The sequence below is a fragment of the Ahaetulla prasina genome, unplaced genomic scaffold (assembly GCF_028640845.1).
Source record: "Ahaetulla prasina isolate Xishuangbanna unplaced genomic scaffold, ASM2864084v1 Contig113, whole genome shotgun sequence".
NCBI classification, from domain to species: Eukaryota; Metazoa; Chordata; class Lepidosauria; order Squamata; family Colubridae; genus Ahaetulla; species Ahaetulla prasina.
Genome location: NW_026681858.1, coordinates 1 through 19,249, shown reverse-complemented (window position 1 = coordinate 19,249; position 19,249 = coordinate 1). Strand labels below are relative to the sequence as shown.

Here is a 19,249-nt window from a genome sequence, read left to right as displayed (position 1 = left end):
CATATTGAATAATCTGCTGTAGGCAAAGCATTTTGTAATAAATAATGAAGTAACTGATTTATTATGACAACTTATCCTAAATTTCTCATAAACAAAAGAATACAGGGATCATTTGAAATTGCAAAATAAAGCCTGTTGTGCTTTAAGTTCCATGTTGATTATAATAGAATGCTATAAAAATGTTAGTATTACTGAGCCCAGGCATGGTTTTATGTTTACTTAAAAGTAGTACTGCAGTCCACAAAAATATATGTCTCATCATGGAATTTCCTTGGTATCTATTTTCCACAATATTCAATCTTTCGTGTTTGCTTACTTTTTAAATTAAAAACCTAAACTTACATTTAACGGACTAGTTCTGTAATACAAATAGAAGGATTATAGAGTATTTTGGAAGTATTACTCATCTATCTTTTAGGATTATAAATGAATTTTCCACCCTACCTAGTAGCAAACCTGGGGGTGGGGAGAACTAAATATTCTCCAGGTGAATAATAGAATTCTGTATGCATTATTTTCTGGGGAATGTTAATGTAAAGGATAAAATGAATAAAGGTTGGCGGGACCAGCAGCCAGCCCCTCCTGAACGCCCGGTTCCTGTCTTCTATAGAGGTCATTCGGCCTCATGGTCATATGCCGGGGAGGGCATAATAGCATATTCTTGCAGTTCCTGTTTTACAGCTCAGTGCGTCGGTCTGCCGCATCATCCTCGTCCGAAAGCTGGAAGGCACCAGGAGGAGGAGGTGCTTTTCAACTAGCAGACTCGATCCCATTGGATACAGACCGAGTCACTCCCATGCCTGGCTGCTGGTCCCGCCAACAGAGAAAGGACATTCAGGTAGGACCAATGTCCATTTACTGGGATTAAATGTTTTTCATAGGTCTGATAGATGGAACCTAAGAGACCTGTTTTTGTTTGACATTTTAATTCATGCTAATTTACGAATACATAGCATACCACCACTCTCTTTTCCTTTCTCCTTCAAGATTTGGTTTGGATGCCTTTTACATTAATCTGACCTGCCCATGTAAAGAATAGACTGGGAGAAATGCTGAAAATCACTCGACTTCCTCTTTCCATGGAAAACTGAACGGAATGTGGTGTTAGATCTGCGAAAGAAGGCCCGTTGAATTTAGCTGCAGTGATGAGTTCTGAAGAGAAAGGAATTTCTCCTGCTCACAGAACCTCCACACCATCACATAAGGCTGATTCCTCTTCATCATTTTCCCAATGGGACACTAGGCAGGTAAGTGAAAGAGGATTCTTTTAATTATGTATGTAGAAATCCTGCAAGTTAGTTGGGGCGTTCTTTATTTACTTTGCCTTTTAAAGAAAAAAGTGAGTCAGTGGATAAAATTATTTCAGTAAAGATAGCTGCAATTAATAATGGCAAAATCCTTTGTGAATTCTCTAGTTCTTTGTTTTCTGGTACCATTTTATCCTACATTACTTTAGTGCAGGGGTGTCAAACTCAAGGCCTGGGGCCGGATCCGGCTCGCAGGGTGCTTAGATCTGGCCCGCAAGGCTGCCCTGAAACCAGCAAAGGACCGGCTCGTGGTGCCTCTGCCATTGAAAATGGAGCTTGGGAGGGCTGCATGTGGCCCGCCCAACCTCCGTTTTTGCTGGCAGAGGGTTGCAGGAGGCTGTTGCAGCTTGGGAACCCCTTTTCTCTGGCAGAGTGCTCGGGCCACCAAGTGATGTCAAGCTGGCCACGCCCACCATGGCCACACCCACCATGGCCACATCCACTCCAGCCCACCCCGGTCAAACACAACCCTGATGCGGCCCTCAATGAAATTGAGTTTGACACCCCTGTTCTAGTGTATCCACTCATGTTGGATTATACAGTCTGCCTAATCCCTTCTACTGCGATATTGAAACCTTATCCCTGAAGCTTCAGTCTCTCTTGTTCTTCCACCTACCCTGTTGAAACACGTTCAGTTTTTTTTTTATTCCACCTCTGACAATAGTGAGTTATTTTCAACCCTCCTTCAGATGCTCCGTTGCCATTCCCTGATTCCTTATGATCAAACAGTACTGGCAGGATCAATCCTTTGCTTTTTCTTTTTTTGGAATACTGGTGGTAATGGCTAGCAGTGTATCAAAGCGAAATATTGGTCTTCTAATGCCTGATATTTTACTTTCCAAGAATGCCTCTCCCAAGATGTCACACAAGGGACCCATTGCTATTCTGAGGAAATTTTCCTGTCAGAGCTACCTTGAAAGCTGTTAGCTTGTCTATAAGGAAGAGATCATAAATGGTTATATCATTCTTTGTAGAATATATCTTTGTGACTTCAGCCAGAACTTAGATGTAATTTGGAATTGGCATTAATTATTAATTCCAAATCTAAACATATTGTCGTGTCCCACTCCTCCGCTGACGGCCGGGTCAGGAAATCCGAATCAGGCTTGCCTCTGCAGCTCTGCCCAAAGTCCTAGCAAAGTCCTCAGAGCAGGCAGGAGACCAGAAAGTGACTTCAGCAAGATAAGTTCGACTTTGCCTGACTCAGAGACTGCCAGAAAGCAGATCCTTTATATAGGCCATGGGGTGTGGCTCCATGACTCAGCACTCATTAAGGCCTGCCCCTCCCTTCTGTTGCCTCCGCCTATCCAGTCTTCTGATGCGAGGGTCACTCCAATCAGCAGCTGTTGGAAATAAACTTTCCTCAGGCTCACATGCTGTGGAGGAGGGGGAGGGGTCTAGCTGCTCCATTTGCCTGGGCATGGAGCCAGGGCTGGGGCCGGGGGGTGCTCCCTCCTCTGCAGCCTGCTTGGGCATGGAGCCAGGGCTGGGACCGGGAGGTGCCCCCTCCTCTTCAGCTTGTCTGGGCATGGAGCCAGGACTGGGGCCGGGAGACATACATTCCTCCGTGTTCGGGAGCAGATAAGAAGGCCCCGGCTGCTGTGAGAGCGGGCAAGACACAACACATATGTTTTAGGTGAAAGATAAATATATTCTATATGCAATATTACTGATTAAAATAATTCTAAAAGTGTGATCTAAGGCATTACTAATTACTCCTTTGCCTGGTCTTGAATAGTGTCATTACCCACACCCAAAAAAACAGTTTCTGTTTTTATATAAGGACTAAGCAGTGGCAATTCCAAATGTGATCCATGATTCCCAAACAAGCAGTTTCAAATTGTTTTATTATTCCCAGGTTATATCAAAATTTGTCCCTGGTAATTACTTCCAGTTTAAGAAAGGAATGCATTATAAAGATGCAGAATTGATAGTATTGTATTCCAGTAATCATTCATCATGTGTTAATTAGTCTTTTATTTCTTGAACTTAATTTGTTCATTTTAAATTCTGTCATTAAAAAAATTTCTGTCTCCCGCAAAACATTAGTCACACTTGCTATTCAGTTGTTTTCATGATGCATCTAGTTTACTGTTGATGTTTTCCTCTATTATTCTTTTAAATGACTGAGGTAGTTAGAATAAAATGTAAATCACTTAACTACATTAATATAATATAAAAAATAAAAATCAAATAAAAGCATTCAAACATTTGAGACAACTAAACATTATTAAAAGCCAATAAGAAAAAATAGATCTTTAAAGCTGGGCCCAATGATTAACACTTTAAAGTACTGATAACCAGTACTTATTCCTCTCCAAAAATACAAATAAAAAGTTCAACTGCTTAGAAAAAGGTATAAAATTCTGTTTTATTATCTCCAGACTCCATTCTGGTTGCTGCATTTTGACTCTGCAATTCCTAAACTATATTAGAATTAGAAGAATTAGAATTAGAATTCTAATTCAAATCCAAGATTATTCTCAAACTTTACACAGGCCATGTAGCTCCATCCAAACTTAAGAAACATCAGATTCTCTAGATCAAAGTATACCATGTAAGAATGAACACCTCAGTTAGTTTGGATTGTTTTCATTTTATTATCTCTTGTCAGGCTCATTACTGTTTAATAGCTCTTTCTCCCTCCCTCCCTCTCTCTCTCTCTCTCTCTCTCTCTCTCTCAGATAGATAGATAGATAGATAGATAGATAGATAGATAGATGAGGAAAAGAGCATTATTGTCTTAAAGACTCAAAAAAATAGATTTATATATCATAGCATATTAATAAATATTCCTGGATCAATAATATAAATAAACCAGGTGGGCTGTGCCCAGTGGTGCCATGCAACAGCAGAAGTTGATTAACTGGTATAATTCTAGAATCATACAGATGGAAGAGATCAAATAATCTATTGAGCCCAATTCTCTCTGCAAAAGTCCAAATTAAAGTATCACCAGTAGACTACTCTCAACCTTCCCCTAGATAGCCACAAAATTTCTGTAAATTTCTTTTGACAAATTGTGTATTTGTGTAATTGTTTCTTCAAGAGGTTTTAACTGAGCATGACTTCCCTTATGCAAATATCAAGCACCCAAAGAAGATTTTTTCAATATTCTGCTCTTTTAATTTTCTGTAAATTATGTTTTGATAAAGAATAGGTGAGTCACCTTTAAAGAAAGCACTTTCAACAGAACATTGCAAGACATATTCAGATCTTTGTACTTTCAAACACATATATCAAGAATAAATTTATTTTACCTTTTAGTACTGTGCTTGACAGATTTAATTCAGCTCAACTCAACTCAACTCAAGGCAGGATCAAACTCATGTTTATCTTCAAGCATAGAGTTTGATTTACTTTGACCTAATTAATTTTCACATTATTATAGTGTATACAGTGAATGTGCGTTTTTTCCTAAAATATCCATCTGTGAAGTCTAATGGACCTGCTCTGCTATGGGTGGCATCTGCCATCATAATTAGGGTTACCACATCTGGGAGCAAAAATTCAGATAACTACTAGATGTGGGAAAGAATCAGATTTTTTTTGTACATCTTGGTCTGAATTTGTGCAGCCCAATTATAATATTCCTACACACGAATCCATTCTTGTCTCACACATGTTTGCTTAATATAAAAAGAGTATGTACATAATCTCCTGTTGTACTTTAATCAAGACTGTTGACATAAGCCATTTTATATTAACTCAATGTAATTTTGGAAATTTTAGGAAAAAAAGTTTAATTATAGTACTTTAAGTTGGCAGAAAAAGACTGTCGAATATTAAGTGCTGACTGAAATAACATTCAGTACTAAACTTTGAAAATACTTTGTCTATTTTGTTTATTAGAACAAAATGTTTTTGTTTCCATTCCCTCAAAGCGTCTTACTTATGTATGAGAACTAAGTATTTTCTATGACAAAAATGTACTCCAGTCTTTTCTTTGTGTTTTAGAGTGGCAACAATCTGGGTCCTCATTTTAGCTACCTTTTAAAGGATGGAAGGCTGAGTCAACCTTGGGCCTGGTGGGTTGCTTGAACCTGCAGTAATTGCAGGCTAAGACTGCAAATCATTTTAATAACAGCTTCTTACAGCATGAGCCACTAGCTTTCTAGGTAATCTTCATTTCTACAAAAATAGTGATTCTGGGATTAATAATAATAACAACAACAACAACAACAACAACAGAGTTGGAAGGGACCTTGGAGGCCTTCTAGTCCAACCCCCTGCCCAGGCAGGAAACCCTACACCATCTCAGACAGATGGTTATCCAACATTTTCTTTAAAATTTCCAGTTTTGGAGCATTTACAACTTCTGCAGGCAAGTTGTTCCACTTATTAATTGTTCTAACTGTCAGCTAACTGTCAGGAAACGAGAATGATTCAGATTATGCTTAAAGAATACAAGCATTTAAAAAAAGTATTAAAAGAACTTGAAAGTATATTTTCTGGATTGCATTTCATGCATATAAATAGTTTATAAACTATTTTTTGAAAAAAAAATCAATTAAAGGACTTTTATTTGAAGTGGATCTTGCATGTGCCTTCTGTGGCCAGTTTTAATTATACCAATTCACTGTAAGGAATCTAATGCAGGTAGTTCTTGACTTTCAACAGTTCATTTAGTGACTGTTCAAAGTTACAATGGCTTTGAAAAAAATGTTTATGTAACCAAAATTTGGTCTCGTGGGCAACTGGGTCATATTTATGACGGTGGCAGTGTCCTGGATCATGTGATCCCCTTCTGTAATATTCTGACAAGCAAAGTCAATAGAGAAGCCAGATTCACTTAACAGCTGTGTTACTAACATAACAACTGTAGTGATTCACTTTGCAATTGTTGCAAGAAAAGTCATAAAATGGGGCAAAGCTCACCTAACTGCCTGGCTTAACAAATGAAATTTTGGGCCCAGTTACGGTCATAATTCGAGGACTGCTTGTATCCTTTTCATCCTTCCCATCTTCCCCACCTTGAATCATCATTGCTGGGTTTCATAACTGGAGAGGTCTAACAGAGCTTGCTCAGCCCTTTACTGAAAGTGTGAATCTTTGGAGAAAACTATTAAAATAAAATATCCTACACCTTCTTGAAACATGTGTTTCTCATCTGCATTACGAGGAAGAAAGATTGGATTAAGAAACAGCTTTTTAAAATTAAAAGTTATTCTAGTTAATTGAAAATAAATAAATAAAAATGTACGTGTATATAATGAAAACACAATACATCTGCTTTCATAAATTCTGGCACTAGAAAAAAAACCAAATGACTACTATCAATGCATTTTCTTCCTGACAAAAGAACGAAGACAAATCATATGAAACTAAGCAAACTATAAGAAGCATACACATCTCCCTTGAATTACAGTGGTAATTGGTGCCTGATTGTTAAACAGGTCATTAAGCATGACATCATGTGACCACATTCCTTAGTGACTGCAGTCATGACAGTCCCTGTTGCTGTCATTAACATAACCTAATCATTAAGTGAGAACCCTGATTGGAACCATTTCTAGCTTCATCCTTTCCAGCTCAGATCCTCAGTGAGTTAATTGATTGCTTCAATTACTTGGAAGCTACAGTGGCACTGAAAAAAGTGAGTTACGACTACTTTTCACACTTATGTCCTTGCCGCATCCCCATGGTTATGTGATCAAAATGTAGCCACTTGGCAACCAACTCATATTTATGATGATTGCAGTGTCACATGATCAAAGTCTATAGAGAAGCCTGATTCACTTAACAATTGTGTTACTAATTTAACAACTGCAATGATTCACTTAACAAATGGGGCAAGAAAGGTTGTAAAATGGGGCAAAACTCACTTAACAAATTTCTTACTTAACCAACGGAAATTTTGGGCTCAATTGTGGTTGTGAGTTGAAGACTACCTGCATGAGTTTTTGAGAATAATTTTGTATATAAATACTGCAAGGTACCATATATAATGAAAAACCTTTTACTGAAGGCTGAATTCAGCATAACACAGTCCTTTAATCTTTCCCTGTACTACATCAGTAATGTATAGAAGTGCTGTTTACTACAAGTCTCTGTTCTAATGTATAGAAGTGCTGTTTACTACAAGTCTCTGTTCTATTATAAAAATTGAAGGGATTGAACATGATGAGTAGAATGATTTTGATAGTTATTGCTAGGTAGAACACTTAAAATCAGCCGTAGTCATTTGTTTCCAATCAAAGAACATGGTTACAATTTGAAATACTGCTCCTAGAATTATTGTGTTTTGATGTACCCAGTAGTTATGCTAGGTACATCTTTTGCAAATAGATGACATCTTTGCTTGCTATAACTTCAGATATGTACATATGAACTAGGTTTCTTCCAAACATTTTTTGGAAAAGAACTAAGCCCAAATAGAATTAAGGAGATTTTAACCACGATTAATTATGAATGGAATGAGATGCTGCCAAAACTGATACCTTCTAGGGGTATATAGTTTAACCTTAGAATTCCCTCAGTAATTTCCTTAGCATATACTTCTGGAACATTCTTGTTCTCAGTGTTGCTTATGTAATATCCAGTTTCGTATTTATTTGCTAACTAAAGGCAGTCTTATTGAATTCAGTGGGATAGATTTTATGTAAATGTACCCTGGGTTGCCAAAACAGCTTGCATAATAGGCACCACAGAACTGAAATTTTGATCTGTTTGGTTCTGTTCTCTCCTCTTCTCCCCACTTTCCTCAGGAGCCAGACAGCTGGGAAATTATAGAAGGCTTGAAAATTGGCCAGACTAATGTCCAGAAGCCAGACAAACATGAAGGAGTCATGCTGAAGAAAGGAAATGGCCTTTAAAAGGCTGGCACAAGGTAAAATATGTGTAAAACATGTTAGGTGCCGTTATTTTCAATTATTACCCCAAATTCATCATGAACTGTAGCAAATTGAACTCTGTTCAGAAACTGACTAGCAGTCGTTGAATCATGCCTACCTCTTAAGTCCCTGACCTTGAATTGAATGATAAAACTGAAGGAGGCTTTCACTTCTTTCTTTGTTTTGCACTCATGTAATATGTTGAATTCTATCAGCATTCAAGGGAACACGATTAAACCTTCAGTTCCTTGTAAGGATAGAAACAGTTATTATGTGATCATATGTCCTTTACAGAAATTTAACTGCATCAGCATATATATGTATTACTCAGTTATAGACATACACACAGACAGAGGAAAAGCGAGAGATTAAATGGATTGTGAAATATAAATTGTACTCTCTTATGAAGATATATGTGATTCAGAGTGAAATATATTTCTGGTATGGAATAGAAAATACCAAATCCCCTGGTTAAATTGACATATTTGATTGGAGAAAAAAACAGTATCTACATTTAGTGTAGACTTATGGACTTATGATTTATGGTTTGGATGATTAGAAAGTATAGATAGACTATAGAAAGAAGAGAGTAATGTTTTAATCTTAGAGAGAGAGGTTAAAATATAATTATACTTAATACCTGCTGAGAAAACAATTGGAAGTCACTTCTTTATATCTTATTTTTTTTCTTTTTTCTGCTTTCCTTTTTTTTCTGTACCTTCTTTTAACTTTTTTGTATTTTTAGCTTTTTTGTTTATTTCTTTATTGTTTTCTTTTAGTTTGTATTAGTTCTTACTATTCTTCTTGAAACTCAATAATGTCTGGCTGTCTGATCGAATGTTGGTTTGATTATTGTAAAAAGTAATTGTTCAGACTCCATGACAATCAGTTATTGAATGAAGTGATGATACAGAAATCCTTGAGTGTGATGTATGAAACTCAGAATAAAATTGTACCCTGTTTCCAAAATAAGATATCCCTGATAATAAGCCCAATTGGGCTTTTTTATAGCAATAAGACCAAGCACTTATTTCAGGGTTCAAAAAAATATAATACAGCGTCTTATTTTCAGGGAAACACGGTAGGTGTTTAAGAGAGTAAGAGTTTCTCTGAGATTGGAGAAGCATTTGACAGGAATGGTTCTTATAAAAAATGTATCAGTTTGACTTATGAGGCCTTTGTGTCTTTTTTGTGATTCTGATGCAAACACTTGCAGGAAATCAGGTTCTCTTCATTTAAAAGGTTCTGCCAAGTAAAGTTGCTTAAGACCCTAGCCTTCAGAAACCTAATTCTAGTCAAGCTTTCAGACTCAGTAATTCAGTAGGGTTATTGAAATTGCCTCATGCATGCTTTGATTCAATTCTGTCAAATAAAACAGAATCATTTTCAGAAATTCAGACAGGCTCCTTTATCGGTACAAGCTGCAGAATCTTGCTGCTTTTGTCAGAATGATGAAAACGGTATTGCGTCTGAAGCTCTGCTCCCCCCCACCTCCCGAGATATCCTTGTTACATCATAATGCACATAGACCGGGGCAGGGTTTGCATCAAGTGCTGCAGTGCTGCTTGTGTCAGTCTGATTCTGTCATGGTCTGTTGGAATGACCTTGGGAAGCAAGAGAAAGAGACGCAGACTAGATAACTCTTGTGCCAAAGTATCTCAGTCTGGAAGAGGAAAAAAAGTTTGGGAAGCATCTCAGAAGGCACCCTCCCTAGTTTTCTAGAAAAAAAAAGTAAAATGATGTGAGAGGTGCTTTCAGGCTTGCAAGATTTTATTTATTTATTTATTTTATTTATTTATTTATTTTGTCACAACAGTATATATAAGCATAAGCACGAAAATAACTATATAATATATAAGCATATATATGAGTATAAGTATGTAATAACTATATTAATTGGATATAATGAAAGGAAACAATAGGACAGGAATGGTAGGCACGTTGGTGCTCTTATGCACGCCCCTTACAGACCTCTTAGGAATGGGGTGAGGTCAATAGTAGAGAGTTTTTGTTTAAAGCTTTGGGGATTTTGAGAAGAGACCACAGAATCAGGTAGTATGTTCCAAGTATTAATAACTGTGTTACAGAAGTCATATTTTCTGCAATCAAGTTTGAAGCAGTTAACATTGAGTTTAAATCTATTGTTTGCTCTTGTATTGTTGTGATTGAAGCTATTTCTATAACCTTACAGTAAAGGTAGCATTAGCATTGTTTTGTGGTTCTTGTCTAGACTAGTTTGAGGGGCCAATAGATCTTCCCTTTCTCTACTCTGGGGACATCAGTGCTTTTTATTCAATAGGATTACATAGGCCCTGTTCTTACCCATTCTGAAAATGCTTTGTTCCCATATGATCCTGTGAGCTATTTGTAACAAAAAAGGTTATGGGTTGTATTGCCATACACCATAGCGCAATTCATAAAGCAACTTTAATTATTTAGCTTTAGGATTGATTATGTTCCATCAAACTGGTGTGGACCAATCCTAGCTATGAAATTCTGTCCCTATCTTGGCCCTTCATTTCTTGTAATGATGTTTATTGCTGCATGCAGTGTGCTTATGTCTTCATTAAAAATTTTATATAGTCTCCATTGCATTGTGATCTACATTTTTTTTTCTACAGCGCTTTTTTGTTTTGGACAATGGAATGTTGAAATATTCAAAGTCACCAATTGATGTAAGTAACCCTGGGGCTTTTTAAAAAATGAGTGTTACATATTATTTGGATGCTTAGTTCCAGTAGTGATACAGACATTCCTGTACTACAGAGAAAAGGTATAAATTCTGCTATTCAGTTCTGCTTTTGTCCCTACCCGCCTCTTTTTATCTCAAACATTCTGGATTTTTAAGTTTTATAATTTGTCAGATTTTATTTGTGGCAATTAGACAATTTTTAACCTGCTGAGTTGTTAGTGTCTCTGGGCTTGATTGTTTTCCATTAGTTATTTTATCACCTAGAGATGAAATCTCATTCCTGTGGTTTCTCCCTACATCAGGGAAGAAAGCACACCCCAACTAAGATTGACAGGGCAAACTCTTGTTTATAACCAGCCATTAAATTCCACCCTCTGGCTCTTTTAAATTATTAAGAATTAAAACTGAAAGCACACCAGCTTCTTGCCTTAATAGTACTACTTTGAAACTTTACTTTGGTCCGATCAGTGTTCTGCCCTTTGCAATATTATTTGATTGATATCATCTGTGTACCTATTATGCAGCACCTGTGTCCTTGTAGGTCAAGTGCCTTGGAAACTCTATGTGCCATTTGCTGCTCAGTGGACTACAAAATACATCAAACACTCAATTTCACAGAACAATAGAGGGGAAGGGATGATTGGTAGATCTGAATGTCCATTAAATGGCAAAGGGGATGCATAAAACAGTAAATGAATTTTCTCCATTGCTTTCATGAACCAATTTTTAATGAAGATTGGTAAATCAAGGTTTACCATACTAATAAGTAGTGGTTAAAGTTTTTAAATTGTAACTTTTTAATTTTAATTATAAGGTGATTGTAGACCATAATAAAATAATTATTTTTACCATAACAATACAAGTCAATAATCATATAAACATTGGAAAAATTCTAGCCTACAAAAGCATTAAAATAATAAATAATTATTACTGAAACTTCATAATTTAGCAACTTAAATAAACAGCAATATAAAACAAACAAGGCCTACAATATTGTAGATGAATTTAGTTTTTGTTGCATCTTTAGAACTTCATAGATTACCTATATATCTATATATGTTAGAATTAAGTACATTTTGTTACTTATTTTATAAAATTTCAGCACAAAATGCTTGTAAAACACAAAAACGATCTTAGTTATAATTAATTTTCCTTTTGTGTATAATTGCAGGAAGGGAAAATTGGTTCAGAACATGTCGGTATTTTGTTCAGAGCAAGAGTTACTCATATTTTTTGGAGTATAAGATGCACTTTTTCCTCCCCCTAAAAGGGGGTGAAAATTTGGGTGTGTCTTATACACTGAATGTAGCCCGCCCCGCCCACTGGCCTCCACCCTTTGGCCTCTGCCTCCCAGCAATTTACCTTCTTGCAGCAAGCAGCAAGAAGAAACAGGCCATTTCAGCTTCAGCACAGTCTAATTAGCACAAGTCGATTGCGCGTTGCATCGGCTACCCAACTCTCAGCTGCAGGGATTGCCCTTGTCTATTGCTGCAGGGACCTCTGCTGCTTGCTGAAGGAGGTAAATTGCTGGGAGCAGATTTTTTTTTCTTGTGCTAATCAAGCTATGCTGAAAATGAAAATGAAAGTAAAGCAGCTGTTTGCTGTTTACTGCAAGGAGGCAAAATTGCTGGGAGCCAGAGGCAGATTTCTTTTTCTTGTTTTCCTCACCAAAAAAGGTAGGTGCATCTTAAAGTCCAGAGCATCTTATACTCAGAAAAATACAGTAACTATTTAGGTAACATTATTTTCAGTTATTTCTGAAATATCATGTGTACAATGGATGACAAATAGAAGTTAATATGCTTATTTATGTAGTTTGTGCCTTCGGGCCTATTTTGGAATTTATACAGGTATAAATTTTTCATGAGGGCAGAAACTCTTTATTATTTATCAGTATAAGTTGATCTTTACAGATGTAGTATTTGCATATGAATGATGTATCTTGCCAGACTTAGCCATTTTTTATCATCATAGCTTTTACTATTATATAGGTGAACCAGTGTTAATCTCAATTTATTTATTTAGCAATGAAAGTAGCTGTCATACAAATGTCACTTAAATTAGATGTGTAATTTTTGGCTGTATGTATATGTAGATTATCTCAATCGTAGCCGCAAGCTTGTTTTTCATTCTCATATTTAAACATCTGTCATTTGCTTGGTTTAGTTCTTAAAATAGTTTTATACATAATTATTCCACATCTTTTATTTACTCAGCCTGTGAAATGTTGATAAGTATGTGTGAAAAAAAGCAGTGTGCTTCTTACATAATAATCCTGTCCTGATAAGCAGCGTATGATAATGTCTTCCCAACTTTTTCTTATTTCTGCTATTTTATGTACCCTTGCATTATATCCCAGAAAGCTATACATCTGTCCATCCATTCTAAAGAGCAATAACTTACCAATTTTGCTTTTTATTTCTTAATGTGTATACGTTTACTCTTCTTTTTTCCCCCCCAGACTCAGAAAGGGAAGGTTCATGGGAGCATAGATGTGGGATTATCGGTTATGTCAATTAAAAAGAAAGCACGTAGGATAGATCTTGACACCGAGGAGCATATCTACCATTTAAAAGTAAGGAATATTTCTACTAATTTTTATTTTCACGTTTTGCTTTAAAAGGAAGATCAAATACTATTATTGGATTCCTCACTCATACTGATCTTTTAATTAGGTAAAATCCCAGGATTCATTTGATGCTTGGGTGTCAAAGTTGCGCCATCATAGATTATATCGTCAGAATGAGATTGTGCGTTCGCCACGGGATGCCAGTTTCCACATATTCCCTTCAACTTCCACCACTGAATCTTCACCAGCTACTAATGCCACAGTGCTGGAAACTAAGGTATAATCTTTTTTGGTCAGGAAGAATACCATCCTTCAGTTCATACATAGTTGTTTTATAATGTACAACATTGCTATCCACTCATTTTTTTCTATTATGGATGCAAACGAAAATGGATGCCAAAAAGAAGATCACACTCAACAAAGGAACCTACATTATACAGGTAGTCCTCGACTTACAACAGTTCACTTAATGACTATTTCCCATGGTCATGAGATTTATATTCCGATGCTTGACCACTGACTCACATTTATGACAGTTGCATTGTCCCAGGGTCATGTGATCACCTTTTGCAACCTCTGACAAGCAAAGTCAATGGGAAGACCAGATTCACTTAACAACAGTATTGCTAATTTGACAGCTGTAATGACGCATTTAACAAAAGTCGTAAAGTGGGGCAAAACTCACTTAAATTCCTCACTTAGCAACATAAATCTTGGGCTGAATTGTGGTTGTAAATTGAGGTCTACCTGTACCACATTTACTGAAATACTTGTTATTAAATTTAATTTAGACTAGAGTGTCAGACACATACATGCTTCAAGTTTTAAAGAAGAGAATAACAATTATCACTTTATTTTTATCACAGGCAGTTTTTCTCAGAGACTTCTCACAGGTATATGTATATATTGGCTATATCTTTCTTTAGGTCTCTCAGAATAATTTCCCCTGGCAACCGTCTATCCCTTGCAGTAGCAGTCTACCTGAAACATGTACTACTGGCCAAAGTAAAGTAGTTGCTTGGTTGCAAGAATCAGAGGAGATGGATAAGTGTGCAGAAGGTCAGTACCTCCTTCCTTTAATCTTCACTGCTACAGATAGAGCTACATGCAGAACATAACTTGAAGCTATGATGGAAATGTACTTATTCTATGTTATACAGCAAAAAAATTAGGAATTTTCCCTTGGCTGTACTTAAAATGAAGACCCCTCTTTTTAATTATATGCTATTTTTTGAAGAACCATCAACATTCAGATTTTCAGGACTAATCAAAAGTCTTTCCTAATGTTAGTATATTTTATAGTACTTCTACTTAACAAATATTTCCTATGTAATATATACATCTGTAATTCAAAGCTGAAAATTCTGTAGTTTCTATGTATTATAGGTAATAATAACAACGCATTTTATACTTTCTACTTCAATGTATCCTTTAAATTTTTTTAAATCGTTATCATTTAACTCAGAAATAATAATTGTAGGGATTAAAAATAACCCAAAATGAATGTTAGAATGTTCCCACTATTTGCCTTGAAATACAGTTTAAGAAGAAAGAATAAAAACCTTCCCAAAGCTCTTGAGTGTTTCCAGGCAGTTTTTTCAATGGGTCTTCCCACCACATAAATTGTTCTGTTCTGCATATGGAATAATTTGCTCTCATGATAGCCACCAGTTAATTCTGAGAATGTTTGGGGACATGCAGGAAGAAATTTTAACAGCAGTGTGAAATAGAGAAGGAAGCCCAAAATCTGTTAGCATAATGTGGCATGAACTTTATAGATTTTTACTGTGTGATCATCTTGTTTCCTTTATAGAATGTTAATGGGGAATGGGGGGTTTCAGATGTTGTCATTTCAGTAAGTTCTCTTGTGTTCCTCTAGCAAATTAATCTTAAAGTAAGTTTTTGTTCTAAATCTGTTATTTTTTTGTCAGATCTTGCACATTGTCAATCAAATCTTGTAAAACTCAGTAAAATTCTTCAGAACTTAGAAATACTTCAGAGAACTCAGTCAGCACCTAGCTTCACAGATATGCAGGTAAATAAAATTGTTTTTAAAAATTATTAAAATAATGCTTATACTATCTATTTTGCATTTGGAATATTCTGTATGAACATTCTCTGCTAACACTATCAGTATATGAACTTCTAGTATGACACAACGTGGTGCAGAATTATTCATTATTATAGTCAGGTTCTCTAATGAATGTCAACTGAAATAATTTTTAAGCCTAAATTGCATATTTTGTTCTAAATTTAATGTTCAGTTGCTCTTTTGTTCTTTGTTCTTCATGTTAAGAACTGTTCTGTAAAGAGAAATGGAATTATCCTAGTTAGCAAATTTTAGAAAGAATTCTTTATCGTAAATGGTTGAAGAATCCTGCAGTTGTTATTTTTGAAACTGTCTTTAATGGCATGTTTGCTTTTTGTATACCATAATGTATAGATTAGCACTTTGCTTATGTTTGGCAGTCAACTAATGCTCGATGTTTGTTACTAACTTTTGCAGTATTGTCCGTGTCAGCTTTGTCAGCTTTAACCCAATGCTTTACTACTTTAATTATTTTATAACATAGGCTAACAGTGTAGATAAGAAAGACAAGCGTGTCACCAGAAGATGGAGAACAAAAAGTGTGAGCAAAGATGCTAAAATACAGCTTCAGGTACTGAGTTCACCGCTTTAACTATGGTTTGGTATTTGTTAAAAATAATAAAACATAAAATTAACTTGAATTTGAATTACTGGATATTTAATTGTTGATAGCTTTTTAAAAACTGAAAATTAAGGTCTGCTGCTCAAATTATTTTTGTAATTATTTATCCTTTCTTAGAACTGTCAGACCTCATTGCAGAAACCAGAGGACCACTGGAAAGTAGCAGATAACTATAAAATTTATTTCCATCTAGTGCAAGTGACGATCGCAACTTTTCCCTTCGCTAAACTGGGGTGGATGTGGCCAGATGAATCCAGGTTGCAGGCCCCGACTTTGACACCCCTGATCTAGTGGTTCTTTGGATTTTATAGTCTTGATCTGGTAACCGTATCATTTTTCCTCTAAGCATAAAGGCTTATTAAATGAAAAGAGAGAGAGAGAGGGAGAGAGAGACCTAAATAGGTTGTGCAGAAGCTATATGATTCCTTGTTATCAAGACACTATGATAAGTTACATGTTGGATATATGTGTGTATTTGTGTGAACATATTTTGGGAAATCACATTTAATCACCATACTTACAGAGCAGTTACACACAGCAGCAGTTTGCAAGGTTTATGTACTCAAAAACTATATTGTATCAGAAACCATCCTTGTATAGATGCTCAAAGTTTTGTTTTCCTAGATGCCTTAATGTCAGGGCAGGGGGCGGGAGGGGTTCAACAAGTAGTGAAAAGATAATTATATATGTGTAATCTTCAAATGAACAATTTCAAAGATGGAGATAATTTTTTTCCAGCAACTTTACAAACATGAGGTTTTGCAGAATACCAGTAGGTCCACTGTTCATTGAAGCGCCACAAAATCAGGTCTTGGGTGCTGGATTTAATGAAGTCAAAACAGCATTAAATCTATTGATAAATGGTAAAGCGGCTGGAATGAATGGAATTAGAGCCAAGATATTCAAAGTTGGTAGGGATAATGTAATTCAGTGACTACATTCACTATTTCCCATTATTTGGCAATCAGAAGAGGTTTCCATTGCATGGAAATGAATGATTAAAATCACTACTTTGGAAAATGGCAATAGTTGCAAATGCAAAAGCCACTGAGAGTTAGGACTTTTACCAGTCATTGAGAAGATCTTCATGAGAATCATTGACTGACTTTCCAAAAACAGTGGAATAGACAAGTGGAGATCAAACCAAAGAAGATTATTACTTTATGTGGTTATGAAATATAATCCATAGTTTATATTTCATAAACATATAAGCCATAATGCAGAAAGAACATGGTGAAACAGACAATCTCAAGATTGGCAAAGGAATAAGTCAAGACTATGCACTTTCCCCTTATTTATTCAATCTGTATGCTGACTATATAATAAGGGTGGCTGGATTGAAGTATGTCATGATTTTAAAATTGGAGGAAAAACATCAACAGCCTATGCTATGTTGTTGATACTACCTTGGTAGCAAAAATGGCAATATGGCAAAATGGAATCTATTATTTATGGAAGAATTCACTCTAACAACTTTATAAACATTTTTTTTTACGAGTGAAGTAGGATCTTCACATTTTTTTTTAAAAAATGACATTACTTTCACGAAGAGACTATTGCAAGCTTGAAAATAAGTGGTTTCTGCTTAGAGAAATAATATAGGTATAATCACAATTGCTTATAAGTGTACAGAACAAATTGATTTTTTTTTTCTTCCTGGAAAAAAAAAAGGGAATCATGACTTCCACTGTATTCTTTCTGAAGTTAGTAATAAGAGAGAACATGTTATTACCCTGAGCCACACCACACATTAGAGCTTTGCAATAAAAGATTCTGTTCAAAATATGTCCTTTCAAACTGGAATTAGTTTTGGTCTCTAGCTTGGAGACAACCTGCTATCTCTTTCTCCAAAATCAATTGAAAAAAGCTACCTTCTAACATCTGTCTATCTGCAAGGCAGTGCTAATTGGTATAGGTTTTTTTAAATTTCTTTTGTCACAACAGTATACACAAACAATTGTCATAGATAAAACAACATGTCTTGAGGAAAATATATAAGTAAAAAATATGCATCAACTATATTAATTTGATATAATGAAGAGAACAATAGGACAGGAACGGTAGGCACTATTGTGCTCTTATGCACGCCCCTTATAGTCCTCTCAGGAATGGGGTGAGGTCAATAGTAGACAGTTTTTGGTTGAAGATTTTGGGATTTTGAGTAGAGACTATGGAGTCAGGTAATGAGTTCCAAGCATTAACAACTCTGTTACAGAAGTCATATTTTCTGCAATCAAGTTTGAAGGTTGACATTTAGCTTGAATCTATTTTTGCTCTTGTAATATTGCGATTGAAGCTGAAGTAGTCTTTATAGGAAGGATATTGCAATAGATGATTTTGTGTGTTAAACACAGGTCATGTTGAAGTCCGGAGTTGTAAGTTTTCTAATCCCAGGATTTCAAGTCTGTTGGTATAAGGTATTTTGTTGTTTTCGAGGAGTGAAGAACTCTTCTAGTGAAATATTTCTGACCTGCTTCTATTGTATTTATGTCAGAGATGTGGTATGGGTTCCAGACGGATGAGCTGTATTCAAGAATAGATCTGGCAAATGTTTTGTATGCTCTAGTTAGTAGTGTAGAGTTTTTAGAAAAGAAGCTGCGTAATATTAGGTTTACAACTCTTAGGGCCTTTTTTGCTATGTAGTTGCAGTGGGCTTTGGCATTAAGATCATTTGATATGAGAACTCCAAGATCTTTGACAGGGTGGGGGTTGTCAGTTAGGTAATGTCCATTAGGTTTGTACTTGATGTTAGGGTTCTTTTTTCCAATATGTAAGACTGAGCATTTGCTGGTTGAGATTTGGAGTTGCCAAGTTTTAGACCAATCGGAAATTAAATCGAGATCTTCTTGAAGGGTAGAAGTATTATTAGTGGTATTAAATAGTTTGACATCATCAGCAAAGAGAACACAATAACTTGAGATGAGGTCACAGAGATCATTTATGTATAGTATAAAGAGTGTTGGTCCAAGAACACTACCTTGGGGAACACCACTTTTGACAGGAACAGGATTTATTTATTTATTTATTTATTTATTTATTTATTTATTTATTTATTTATTTATTTATTCATTCATTCATTCATTCATTCATTCATTCATTCATTCATTCATATTTATACGCCTTCTCCGAAGACTCAG

At 35.7% G+C, this 19,249-nt stretch overlaps 1 pseudogene; it reads left to right on the top strand.

Annotated features, from left to right (window-relative positions):
- Nucleotides 1–645: 645 nt before the first annotated feature.
- Nucleotides 646–16,310, top strand: LOC131187261 (oxysterol-binding protein-related protein 6-like; annotated as a pseudogene).
- The last annotated feature ends 2,939 nt before the right edge of the window (nucleotides 16,311–19,249 follow it).